Source organism: Vitis riparia, chromosome 18 (assembly GCF_004353265.1).
Source record: "Vitis riparia cultivar Riparia Gloire de Montpellier isolate 1030 chromosome 18, EGFV_Vit.rip_1.0, whole genome shotgun sequence".
NCBI classification, from domain to species: Eukaryota; Viridiplantae; Streptophyta; class Magnoliopsida; order Vitales; family Vitaceae; genus Vitis; species Vitis riparia.
In genome coordinates, this window is record NC_048448.1 from 20,279,488 (window position 1) to 20,288,714 (window position 9,227).

General features: G+C 40.5%; 1 pseudogene; it reads right to left on the reverse strand.

Moving 5' to 3' along the window:
* Positions 1–320: 320 nt before the first annotated feature.
* Positions 321–4,308, reverse strand: LOC117907826 (annotated as a pseudogene).
* Between the last annotated feature and the right edge of the window lie 4,919 nt (positions 4,309–9,227).

Genomic DNA, 9,227 nt, shown 5'->3' on the forward strand with positions numbered 1-9,227 from the left:
ATTCAAACCACATTAGAATGAAATTAAAGTCAAAAATAAAAATCAAAACATGCATAAATACAAGAAAACACTAGGTTAAACTAAAATCAACTTAAAAGAAAACAAAAAGAGGATGAACTTTTTAGTCTTTGGAGAGACTAAGTTCACCCATGAACCAAGTGTTTTCATGCTGGAGGTGGATCAAGGAGGATGAATTCCTCCTTGTCTCGGGAAAAAGATTCGATATAAGGCTTGAGACGATGCCCATTCACTTTGAAAGTTCGAGTGCTATTGAAGTTGAGTAGTTCCACTACTCCATTTGGTTGCACTTCATGAATTATGAAAGGACCCATCCATCTTGATTTCAATTTTCCCGGAAAAAGATGAAGCTTAGAGTCATAAAGCAAGACTCTTTGCCCCTTGGCAAAATTCTTCTGATTTACCAATTGATCATGCCATTTCTTCAACCTCTCCTTTGCAATTTTTGAATTGAGGTAAGCATCATTCCTCATTTCCTCCAATTCATTCAAATCCAAACATCTTTTCAACCCGGCTCTTGTCAAATCCATGTTGAGCTTCTTGATTGCCCACCATGCTTTATATTCAATCTCCACTGGAAGATGGCACGCTTTGCCATAAACAAGGCGATAAGGAGACATTCCAAGAATGGTCTTATAAGCGGTCCTATACGCCCATAAGGAATCTAGGAGCTTAATAGACCAATCCTTCCTATTAACATTCACCACCTTCATCAATATATTCTTGATCTCCCGGTTGGCTAACTCAACTTGGCCACTTGTTTGAGGGTGATAAGGTGTAGCTACCTTGTGCTTAACCCCATATTTGGCTAGAAGAGCCTCAAAAGGTTTATTGCAAAAGTGGGTTCCTCCATCACTTATAATGGCCTTAGGCATTCCAAATCTTGCAAAGATGTTGTCCTTGAGGAATTTAAGAACCACCTTGTGATCATTGCTCCTACATGGGATTGCTTCCACCCACTTAGAGACATAATCCACTCCCACCAAAATGTAGGAATGTCCAAATGACATTGGAAATGGTCCCATGAAGTCTATCCCCAAACATCAAAGACATCCACTATCAAGATGGGATTCAAGGGCATCATATTTCGGCGTGTAAGCTTACCAAGCCTTTGACACTGATCACATCCCTTGCACATAGAGTGGGCATCCTTGAAAAGAGAAGGCCACCAAAACCCTGATTGGATCACTTTCATGGCTGTTTTCTGGGAGGCAAAATGACCTCCACATGCACTATCATGGCAATGGGAAAGAATTCCCGATTGCTCTTGTTTAGGAACACATTTCCTTATGATTTGATCCACACAATATTTGAAGAGAAAAGGCTCCTCCCAATAGTAAGCATGGATCTTAGCAAAGAAATGCCTCTTGTCTTGGGCACTCCACTCGCTTGGAACTTCCCCAGTAAGTAATTCGCAATGTGAGAATACCATGGGGCTACATCTATTGACATGAGAGACTCCTCAGGGAAGTCATCATTGATAGGCAGACCATGTGAGTCATGTGCTATCACAAGTCTTGACAAATGGTCAGCTACCACATTTTCTACTCCCTTTTTATCCCGGATTTGGAGATTGAATTCTTGGAGCAAAAGGATCCATCTTATCAATCTTGCCTTGGCATCTTGCTTGGTTAGCAAGTACTTCAAAGCGGAATGGTCAGTGAACACCACTATAGAGGACCCTACCAAATAGGCACGAAACTTATCCAAGGCAAAAACTACAGCTAACAACTCCTTCTCAGTAGTTGTGTAGTTCCTTTGAGCCTCGTTCAAAGTCTTGCTCGCATAATAAATCACATAGGGCTTTCCATCCTCTCTTTGCCCCAAAACAGCCCCCATAGCAAGATCACTTGCATCACACATTACCTCAAAAGGTAATTTCCAATTTGGGGCTCTAACTATTGGTGCAGTTGTGAGGAATTGCTTTAGTTCCTCAAAACTCTTCTGACACTTCTCATCCCACACAAACTTGGCATCCTTTACCAAGAGTTCACAAAGAGGCTTTGAGATTTTTGAGAAATCCTTAATGAACCTCCTATAGAACCCGGCATGTCCTAGGAATTGCCTAATTCCTTTAACATTTGTGGGAGGTGGCAACTTAACAATTAGCTCCATCTTTGCCTTATCTACCTCAATGCCATTTTTGGAGATTACATGTCCTAAGACAATGCCTTGTTATACCATAAAATGGCACTTCTCCCAATTTAGCACTATGTCTTTCTCAATACATCTGTGGAGAACTGCTTCTAAGTGTAACAAACACTCCTCAAAAGAACTTCCATAAACAGTGATGTCATCCATGAAGACTTCCATGATGCGTTCTACCATATCACTGAAGATGCTTAGCATACATCTTTGGAAAGTTGCAGGAGCATTACATAAACCAAAGGGCATTCTCCTATACGCAAAAGTACCAAAGGGGCATGTGAAGGTTGTCTTTTCTTGATCTTCCAAATCAATCTCTATTTGGAAGTACCCCGAGTAACCATCTAGAAAACAGTAGAAAGGATGTCCTGAGACTCTCTCAAGGACTTGGTCCATGAAAGGCAATGGGAAATGGTCCTTCCTAGTCACTGAATTCAACCTCCTGTAGTCTATACACACCCTCCATCCTGAGGTAGGACGTGTAGAGACTTTCTCCCCTTTCTCATTCTGGATCACAGTGATACCAGATTTCTTTGGAACTACTTAGGTGGGGCTCACCCACAAGCTATCTGAAATGGGATATATGATCCCTACTTGTAGTAGCTTCAGAACTTCACCCCTCACCACCTCTTGCATGTGAGGATTCAACCTCCTCTGGGGCTGCCTCACTGGTTTTGCATCTTCCTCCATATAGATATGGTGGGTGCACACCAAAGGGCTAATCCCTTTCAGATCAGAAATTTGCCCTCCAATGGCTTTCTTGCATTTTCTGAGGACTCCCAAAAGACTATCCTCTTGATCACTTGTGAGATTTGAAGAGACCACCACTGGACATTTCTCATCTTCCTCCAAATATGCATACTTCAAATTAACAGGAAGTGGCTTCAAAACAAGCTTTGGAGAGTCCTCCATAGTTGCTCCTTGTGAGTCCTCCTTATTGAGCAGTGGTAAGATCTTTTCCCGTCTCCTCCAAGGAGACATGGTAGCTAGCACATCAGAGGGTTCAGGTAACCCTTCTTCAAGCACTTCAAGGCTTTCATTCAAGTTCTCTTCTAAGCTCTTGTCACAATGCTCTTCAACCAAGGTGTTGATCAGGCACACCTCCTCCAATCCTTCATCCTCTTCTGGGTGAAGATGCCTCTTGCAAAGATGGAATATGTTTAATTCCAAAGTCATGTTTCCAAATGTGAGCTGCATCACCCCATTTCTACAATTGATGACGGCATTGGAGGTAGCCAGGAAAGGTCTCCCAAGGATGATTGGCACGTAATTGGCTTCCATAACAGTGGGATCGGTATCAAGCACAACAAAATCCACGGGATAGTAGAATTTGTCCACTTGCACTAGAACATCCTCTATCACCCCCCTTGGGATTTTTACAGACCTATCAGCTAAAGAGAGAGTGATGGTTGTGGGCTTCAATCCTCCAAGTCCCAGTTGCTTGTACACAGAGTATGGGAGCAAATTCACACTTGCCCCCAAGTCTAGTAAAGCTTTCTCCACAAGTGTCCCTCCAATGTTGACTGCAATGGTGGGGCAACCCGGATCTTTATACTTGACTGGAGACTTACTCTGAATGATAGCACTTACTTGCTCAGTGAGGAATGCATTCTTTGTCACATGTAGCCCTCTCTTGACTGTGCATAAGTCCTTTAGAAACTTTGCATATGTGGGGACTTGCTTGATCATATCAAGTAAGGGTATATTCACCTTCACTTGTCTCAAGACTTCAAGAATTTCTGATGAATTCTTGATTTCCTTCTTTCCATGTAAAGCTTGAGGAAAAGAGGGAGGCATATGTTTCTTCATCATATCTTCTTTAATCACTATCCTCGACTCTTCTTCAAAGCTTGATTTGGATGCACTTTTCTTCCCACTCTCCTCCTCTTGGTTATTGCTCTCTTTAACCAAGGTTTTCTTTGTCAAGAGTTCTTCATCTTGCCTCACCTTAGGCAAGGGTTGATCAACCTCCTTTCCACTCCTCAAGGTGATCACAGCTTTGACCTCCCTCAACTTTGAAGAATCCCCCTCTTGGGTTTCAACTTCATGAATACCCTTTGGATTTTGGCTTGGTTGAGAGGGGAACTTTCCTTTCTCATTCACTGTGTTGAGGTTGGTAAGCCTAGAGATGGAGTATTGAATGTTATCTATCTTCTGATATAGATCATTTTGCATCCCATCCATTCTCTTATTTAGAGAACTCTCAACATTCTCAATCTTTTGGTGCATTTGGGAGTTGATTGCCCTTTGTTCACCCACAAAGTCATTCATGACTTTGCTTAGGTTTGCAATGGCTTGCTCCACTGAAGAGGTTTGTTGAGGTGCTTGAGTTTGGGCTTGTGGTTGGTATGAAGGTGATCTTGGTCTCCAAGAAAAATTTGGATGGTTTCTCCAGCTTGAATTATAGGTGTTTCCATAAGGTGCATTGTTGTTAGGCCTAAATTGCCCCACAACATTGGCTTGATCACCTAACATCTCCCTCACAGCTGGCATAGTTGGGCACTCATCTACCACATGGTCACATGATTGGCAAATGGTGCATGGCATGGCATGGGCTTGAGTCTCGGAAATGGCTTGGACTTCATGCATCTTTTTCAACTCAAGTTCTTCCAACCTCCTTGCTATTGTTGCCACCTTAGCTTTCATGTCCATGTCTTCACTTAACATGTACATTCCACCCTTTGGATTTACAGGAGCTTTCATCCTTCCCAATTCCTTTGAGTTGGGCTCATCCCATCCTCTTGTTACCTCAGATACATAACTTAAAAAATCCATGGCTTCTTCCGGATTCTTACTCATAAAATCTCCCCCACACATGGTTTCAAGAATTTGCTTCATGGAGGAAGACATTCCATCATAGAAATAGCTCACCAAGAGCCATGTATCAAAGCCATGATGAGGATAAGCATTGATGGCCTCCATATACCTTTCCCAACATTCATGGAACTTCTCATTTTCTTTTGCAGAAAAGTTTGAGATTTGCCTCTTCAATCCATTGGTCCTATGGGTGGGGAAAAATTTCTTCAAAAATTCAGCCTGAAGATCAACCCAATTCCTTATGCTCCTTGGCCTTAAAGAATTAAGCCATATTTTTGCCTTGTCCTTCAAAGTGAAAGGGAATAGCTTGAGTCTCATCAAGTCTATTGAAGCTCCTCCCTCTCTAAAGGCATTGCACACCTCCTCAAACTCCTTGATGTGGGCATATGGATTCTCACTCTCCATTCCATGGAAATTTGGTAGAAGGGGCACAATATGGGGCCTTATAATTAGCTGCTCAAGAGGAGGTATGATGCATGAGGGTGCACTCATCCTTGGTGGGTGCATTCTATCCCTCATGGATAGATATGCATTTGGATTACCCCCTTGACCTTGTTGAGAATTCTGATCCTCTTGTGGAGGGTCCATGATGTTTACACAGATATTCAACTCTGTGTCTTGAGGATTCTCAATCCTTACTAATCTTCCCTCTTGGTCCCGAATCCAATAGGGCATGCACAAATCTCTACTTACCTGAAAACAAAACGAAGACAACAACAACAAAAGAAAACTAGAAGAAAGTTAAGGTTAGAAAGAAAACAAAAGAAATTCTAAAATTAAAAGAAAGGAAATAAAGTTAGTGAAAAAGGAATTCACCAAACTTGTGATGAAAATCACAAGTAGCCTCTAAAAGGTTGTATCACTGTATTGTGGCACCATCCCCGGCAACGGCGCCATTTTGATTCGCTTGAAAATCCAGTCGGGACATTTAATCAAAAACATTTATAAAACCTATGACCTCATACTAGTGTAGCAAAGCTACTATAGTATAGTGGCTCTAGGGTCGAACTCTGGGATGGGTTTTCATTCTACCAGTGATATACTCGAGATTAGAAATTGACTTTAATGAGTTCCTTTATCAAAAACTTAAAGTTTAAAAGAAAATAAAATTTGTTTTGAAAGTGTTTAAAACTAAATTAACATAAACTAATTAAAAATGGAAGAAAGAAAGTTTCTCGGAGCTAAGGATTGCTAGGATCAAGTTTAGAATGCAAAGTGGAAAATTCCGGATTTTTCTCCTCGCATTGGGGATTTAACCTATAGTTATTTCCCGAACCGGTATAGGTTTAACAATGAAGATTTAATCCATAAAAGATCAATAGAAATGGTAGTCAAGGTCCATTAATGGCTTTAGACACTATGGGTCTTCACCTTGAACCACTTTCCAATGGCTCGTACATGATAACTAATGGACTAATATGGATCTAGTAATAAGCATCCACAAAGACCTGAAGCTTACCATGTATTGGCCATTCAAAGTGATTCTAAGGGATTTAAAGCAAAACTTTGGATTTAAAAGCCATTTATGAACTTCAACTACCTGTATTTAAGGCACGAGTGTTTTCCACCTTTGCATTTGGACTTTTCACCTAGCTTCCTTCACTCCAAGAAACCAAGAGTTTAGCCTCTCATCCTCTGAGAAAACATCCTCAGAGGTTGTTTGGCTTCCAAGAAAAAGAAAATAGTAAAGAGAAAATAGAAAATGAGAGAGCTCTGTATATTGCTAAGTGTTAAGCATAACACGCATGATACATGTCTTCAAGAGGTGATTTCCACCCCTTATATAGTTTTTACAAAAGCAAAGCTTTTCATTGGCTTGTTACAAGGAGAAGAAAGGAAATTACATCAAAAAATACTTAAGAAAATATCTAAAGTGGAGTCGGCAAAAACAGAGGAGATTTCGCACCACGCATGGGGTGTGCGAAATTTTCGCACACCTGAAGGGGGTGTGCGAAACTCGCACACCATTCGCACACCTGAAGGGGGTGTGCGAAATTTTCGCACACCTGGAGCAGTTGTCTTCCGAAGGCCATAACTTCCTCGTTTCAGCTCCAAATCGTACACGGTTTGAAGCGTTGGATTTTTGACTTCCTGAGCTTTGAAACGGTATATAGCATGTGGAAAATGGACTTCGGGAAGTGCTCCAAAAGTGCCCAAGAAGACTGCAGCTGCTGTCCTCTGATTTCCTCCTTGCTTCTCTTTGCTTTTCTTTGCTATTCTTCTTTGGTTGGCTTGTCTTAATGATCCAAAAAGATGTCAAAACACTAAAACTAGCCACAAATATGATTAGAAGTCATTGCTAGGTCCTTAACATGCCAATTGGAATAAAGGTGAAGAATTACTACACAAAAGTGCTTAAACATAATGACTTGAAGGTGTAAAATGGCACTTTTGGGTAGTAATCAGATGTGTTTTTTAATTTGACTAAAGACATGATTGGATTTATTCTAAGTGATCAATTTCAAAATATAGAACTAGACAGTAATCGTATTCCCTTGAACATCAATGCTTATGTTTCTATGTTGACTCTCTTCTACATTGATGGTTATGCATTGGGTTTTCGAATTTAAGATTATGATTAACTCTAACCTATGAACTTGGAAATTGATTCTTGATGAATTTATATGTATTGTCTTAAGTAACTTAATTTATTATTGATTGAGCTAATATTAAAAGCATACGGACTTAATTATCTGCTTACTTTGATTAATATATTAAAAGTTCCTTCATTTTGTGTCAATCCTTCCCTTTAAGTTAGTTAGTTGAGTATTCTATCATTTATTAGAATTGAAATTAGGTTATGCTTGCTCGAGCGCTGCATCCAATGCTCAAGTCTCATCCAGTGGCTTTACCGCTTAAGCTAGCTAAGCTTTATCTCTTAAGCCCTCTAAGTTACATCTAACGAGCATCCCACTCGAGCGCTAATCTGTATCCAGCGGTACGTCTGGGTATGAAAACCCATCCAACACGTTTTTTTGTATTTCAAATGTTTTTCTAATCTCTAAAGCGCTCTAGGATTCCATCTCTTTGACATTTGGGGTTAGTTTTCATTATTTTTGAGTTTTTGACTTTAAAGTATTGTTCGATACCTCTTTTAGGACATTTCTAATGGTTTTTATTTTCTCCATATTTTTCTCTATTTTTGTGTCCTTTAGCATTCCCTTAGTTATGTCTAGATGTAGGCATCAATGAGAGTCAACTCCTCTTGGATCACCTGACCCCATTTAAGGCATTGCTTTTTAGGGACCTTTTGACCACTTTGATCTTCCTATTGAGTGTTTCTATTCTCGGGAGTCTCGTGATCATTTTTATGCCTTTTTTCATAGCCATCATATTGAGATCGAGTGTTCTATCGACCTTCGTGCCTTTCAGGTTATTTCTTTTCCTACCATTTTCAGCGGGAGAGGGTGGGAGTTCTTGTTTACTTTATAAGAATCATATAATCTTCTTCTAGTCCACATGTTCTATGTGAAGGCATATCATTTCTCCTGGTTGCTCCTTCTAGGTGATCATGTTTGGTCAATCCTTTTAAATCACTTCGTTGTCAACCAAGCGTGTACTCAGCATGCCTCGACTTGATGCATGTCTTCCTCTCTTCCTTTCCAGAGGTTTAGGCTCTCACTCTTGGAGAGCTTGTTTTTATTCCAGTTTCTTTGTATGGTGCTTCTTGAAAGCTTCCCATGTATATTCCATTGGCTAGCTTCTCCAAGCCAACTTGGATTCTTGCTACTTTCCTTACTCTTTCTATTCCTTGTCCCATCATACTGAGATTTGTCAATCGACTACTTGTTTCATACATTCCATCCTCTTAGGATAATAGTTCAGCATTGGGTAGGTTATCATCAATATCACCACCTCCTATTGAGATTTTTCCTTCTATTGTGGTGCACTTCCTTTCAAACTCCTCACTTCTAAACTATTATAGCATATTGGCTTTGAGATTACTATTGAATAAAGGGTCTAGGTTGGTTATGTCTTGTTAGATGAGAGCTCTTGGGCTAAACACTACAACCACATGTATGGTCCCATGGTTCCTTCGGTTCCCGACGACCCTGAGAATGCTGCACCAGCATAATAGGCTACTCAAGAGGCACTTACTAAGGAAGATGAGATCTGAGCCATGGAGCAGGATGCACCCATTCCTAAGGTTACTCTAAGGACTCGCTCCAGTCGGGGTCATGCTAGATCATTTAGAGCTTCTCATGGAACATCAACTTCCATAAACTCGACTACTTAGGAGATGGATC